Genomic DNA, 5,106 nt, shown 5'->3' on the forward strand with positions numbered 1-5,106 from the left:
TACAATATTTTGAAATATGGAATATTTTGGTAATATGGCCAGCGTTCGATGTTTCATCACTGTAATGTAGATTTACCACAATACAAACAGCTACAATGAAATTCGATAAAACTGACACATGGTTGCTTATGGTCTCGCATTTAAAACCGGTTATTTACAGACGCCGACGAACAGCTGGAAAACAACAAAACCAACCAACGTTATATAATTGGTCAAACATTTTGTACACGGGTCTGGATCTGCGCCGGTAAGGTTTTGTATAATTCTACAGAACCGTTAGCAAAATTACGAACCCAATATGCAACCAAGGAACATATTTCTGCAGGCATCAGAGAGGCCAGGTGTCCTCTGGTAAGTAAAACATGTTACAACAACGCTCCTATCAATATCTACACTGTGACAACTCGAGCAAGCATCCATGCAGACATTGTGGAAATGAAATGAAATGATTACTTTGAGGAGATATACAGAAAACATCTGAAATCATATCATGAATAGTGCACGTGAAAAGGCAACTTGAAGCAAAATAATAATCTAAAATTAAGTGCCTTGAAAAGGAATTATTTTCTAAAGTCAACATTTGTTGCCAAAAACGTTTAAGAAAATTACATTAAAAAATCATGAGCAGAGGTGCCACCAGGTGATCTGTAGTCGTTGGGATCCCCCGCAACGCGTTTTGCGAGGGGTATTAAAATGGACTCCGTCCGTCCGTCCGTGCACATTTGTCTTTTCCGGAGCAGAACTCTAAAAGCATTCAATATTTCTTCACCAAACTTGGCACATACATTGCTCTGGTGGTGTACTGGTGCCTTTTGGTAGTTTTGGAATGCTGAATAAAATATTTTTGGCGTTTCCATGGCAACAAGTTCGACTTAGACTGAAATTGGTGGTAGTGCTCTTTTCCGGAGCAGAACTCTAAAAGCATTCAATATTTCTTCACCAAACTTTGCACATACATAGATCTGGTGGTGTACTGGTGCCTTTTGGTAGTTTTGGAATTCTGATTAAAATATTTTTGGCGTTTCCATGGCAACAAGTTTGACTTAGACTGAACTTGGTGGTTGTGCTCTTTTCCGGAGCAGAACCGTTCACTATTTCTTCACCAAACTTGGCACATAGATTGGTATGGCGGTGTCGGGTGCCTTTTGGTAGTTTTGGAATTCTGATTAAAATATTTTTGGCGTTTCCATGGCAACAAGTTTGACTTAGACTGAAATTGGTGGTTGTGTTCTTTTCCGGAGCAGAACTCTAAAACCGTTCACTATTTCTTCACCAAACTTGGCACATAGATTGGTCTGGTGGTGTACTGGTGCCCTTTGGTAGTTTTGGAATTCTAAATTAAATATTTTTGGCGTTTCCATGGCAACAAGTTTGACTGACACTGAAATTGGTGATAGTGCTCCTTTCAATGCTCTCCTTCCACTTTTCTATATACACACCTAAATATTTGACATAATCATAACTCGTAGACATAATCATGAAGAGTATGTTGCCATTGCGGGGGATATTGATGACTTTGTCTTCTTGTTGATATTTGTCTTGCAGTCGGCCACTGCTTCACTTCAGGAGCTGACTATCGTTAGATTCACGTCGGCAGTATTTCAGCCATATCGTGACTCGATCAAGGTATACAATTCTACGATAATATTTATCAGTACATGTCGACAAAGGACAGTGTCATATCTAGATGATCACAGATATAACTTTAAAACTAGCATGGAAATCTATAAACATGTATCTGAGGAAGACAAAACAAAATGAAAACAGGCTATAGATTGCCAACAATTGAAGGTAAGATCACGGTACTAGGGACCATGGGGACTTACAGTACATTTGCTTTCTGCATTGACCCTAGCTAACTAGCTTTCGCCACACGACAACACCTATGAATATGTAAAACGACCAAACACATTTTTCATATCACAATAAGCCAGTAGTTTGTTGAAATAGTCTTAACAGTACAGTAAGAGGAAAGCGAGATCTGTCGAGTCAGGACGATTGATCAGATGTTACTACGGAAAGATTAGGGAATACAGACTCAAGATTTAGCATTCATTTCGATTTTGGTAACATACTTTACTTAAACTAGTGGTTATATTATGCTATTGTTACACACCAACTAAAATAGCCTCTGATGGAAATTATTAAACGATGGCGAGTCTTCTTCACGCAAGTATATTCTATATTTAAGGTATACCCGTGATTTCAAAGAAAGTAAGGGCGGCGGGGTAGCCTAGTGGTTAAAGCGTTCGCTTGTCACGCTGAAGACCCGGGTTCGATTCCCCACATGGGTACAATGTGTGAAGCCCATTACGGGTGTTGCCAGCCGTGATATTGCTCAAAGCGGCGTATAACCAAAGTCACCCACTCACTCACTCAAAGAAAGTAATTCAATATCAATAATAAAAGTATATTCCACAAGATTTTCCCTCTGTATGATTGGTTGCTTTGTTGTTTGTCGTATTGAGCATTCTTCCAGCAATACGGCGACGGTCTGTTAATACTCGAGTCTGGACCAGACAATCCAGAGATCAACATCATGGGCAGCGATCTACACAATCGAGTGAGTGAGTTGAGTTTTACGCCGCTTTGCTCACACACGTCTAGGTAATACTTCCCCGTGTGGGCCTGTGTCTAATGATAGATGGTGTTCTTTAATTTCATTGTCGTGGCATGGCAAAAAAGGCAAACTAGTGTTACAGTGACCAATGCATCGAAGTTGTAGAAGTTGAAGATCAACGTTAGATTTGATCTGCAGCAACCCATGCTTGTCGTAAGTGGTGATAAACGGGATCGGGTGGTTAGACTCGCTGACACACGTCCTCGTATCCCAATTTGTAGATTGATGCTCATGCTGTTGATCATCGGATTGTCTAGTTGAGACTCGACTATTTACAGACCACCAACATACAGCTGGAACATTGCTGAGTGCGGCTTAAATAACAGAATAACAGAAACAAAGTTAGACACCGAAACAACCTGTCAAATATTGAAGTACAGACATAACATTTCAATGTTCTTAAACAGGGTTCGCACGGGTTTGGAAAAGCCTGGAAATTGGTCAGTTTTCCTTTAAAGGGGGCTTATTTCGTTTTATCTTTAAAAGGGTTCCAAGTTCCGGTAAGGTTCCTTAATTTGTCTTAGCTTTAAAAGACCCTAATGTCCAGTGATTTGCCTTGATAAAGCCCTATAGTTAACAAACGTTGTCTAGGTTATGACTTTACAGGAATCTTGTACATTATCAAAAATACCTTGCAATGAGAGTGGTTGTTGATTAATCTCCTTCGCGAAGGTCTGACTGACCTTGTGTCTTTTCTACTTATGTGTTTCTACAGTTCTTTACAATTGTCGATCGGCCTTGAAAATCCCATTAAAAAGCCTTAAATGTGATGGCTGATAATATACTCGGCGTCATTAATGAAGGGTCTAGCTATTGGTAACACTATTTCTTAAAAGTTGTAAATAAAGTGTTTCTTTGAAATATATACAACTGAATATTTAATAGTATGGAAAAACACATCAGGACGTTGAAATGTCATTATTACGTTCTTTAACGTCCGATACATTCTGTTACAAATGGCTCATTTTTATTCAAATTTTCAATATGGAAATAATGCCAATGATGTGCACGTACAAGTCGTTCTATCCATGAAAGGTGGAAGACAATACACATCCACCGATGCTTTTTCACTGTCGTTCATAATGTGCGGTGGGGTAGCCTAGTGGTAAAGCATTCGGTCGTCACGCTAAGAACCCGGGTTCGATTCCCCACATGGGTACTTTGTGTGAAGCCCATTTCCTGTGTCCCCCGCCATCATATTGCTGGAATATTGCTAAAAGCGGCGTAAAACTAAACTTATTCACTATTCAGGAGCACCGTTCATCGACGATTAAGGGCAGCTGTAGGCGACCTGCAGTTCGTCAACCACCACTAACATCACGTCTCAGGCAGGTTTGAGTGAGATTGAGTTGACATCACGTGCCCCAAGAACCACGTTGTTCTAACTCCAGAAAAACACTTTTCGAGTTATAGGCATTTGAAAGTTTGAACCTTACTATCTTTTATGATTGTCTATGTATTCAGATAAAATTTCGCATGGATATACTTACTGACTGACTGAGTTTGGTTTACGCCGCTTATAGCAATATTCCAGCAACATCACGGCGGGGGACACCAGAAATTGTCTTCACACATTGTACCCATGTGGTGATTCGAACCCGGGTCTTCAGCTTGACGAGCCAATGCTTTAACCACTAGGCTACCCCGCCGCCCTGTATTGGGGTAGCCATATATTCTTTCAGATGTTTGAGAAAACACGTATATTTTCCTAAAGAAAGTGTAGTTCCACCTTGCTCTAGGCGCCATTTTAGTGTATGGTTGGGTTTTAATTTTTATTTCGTAAGTGATCGTCAAATGTAATTATTCAATGAAAGGACTCTCTGAGAATAGAAACAAATCTTTTTATTAGAAACATCTTTTTGTAACAAAAACAAACCAAAATCACAAACATTTTAACGCTTTGGATCTAAGAAAATGATTCAAGGACCTTACAAAAATGGCTTTCACATCAAAATCACATGAAAAACGCAAACGCAATGGCTGTTTCCGTGTTAGTTCTGAACAGGAGCACCAACTGTAACAATAGACTCTGCATTTAACTCCAACTAAAAGAAAATACCCCCTCTGCAAAACATTCAGCATTAACAGTTCAATGCACACCACACGTGCACTGCAGTGGATAACTTAAATAGCTTCTTGTTTATAATCATAACATAAACATAACTGAAACGATGGAGTTTCCATCCTGTTGTTTTAATTTGAACATCAGCCTAACTCAGCAATAAACCTAATACGTCTTAAAAGGACACTCCATTAGGATCTCACGAGCAGAAACTGCTACACAATCAAAGTTCAAGATAGAAGTCCAGCCATGAACGTTTTGTCAGCTTGAGACATGAACTTCATCATTGCTTTTTTCATCAGCAATCTTTTCTTTGGTGAGTTCTGGTTTCTTTGTGATAGTTTTAGTTTTAGGCCACTCAATGGATAAAGGACTCTGCACAGACAAACGAACTGCATTGTTTCTTGGACGGATGCTGACTGTA

Source organism: Haliotis rubra, unplaced genomic scaffold (genome assembly GCF_003918875.1).
Source record: "Haliotis rubra isolate DU_JTF1 unplaced genomic scaffold, ASM391887v1 Scf318, whole genome shotgun sequence".
Taxonomy (NCBI): domain Eukaryota; kingdom Metazoa; phylum Mollusca; class Gastropoda; order Lepetellida; family Haliotidae; genus Haliotis; species Haliotis rubra.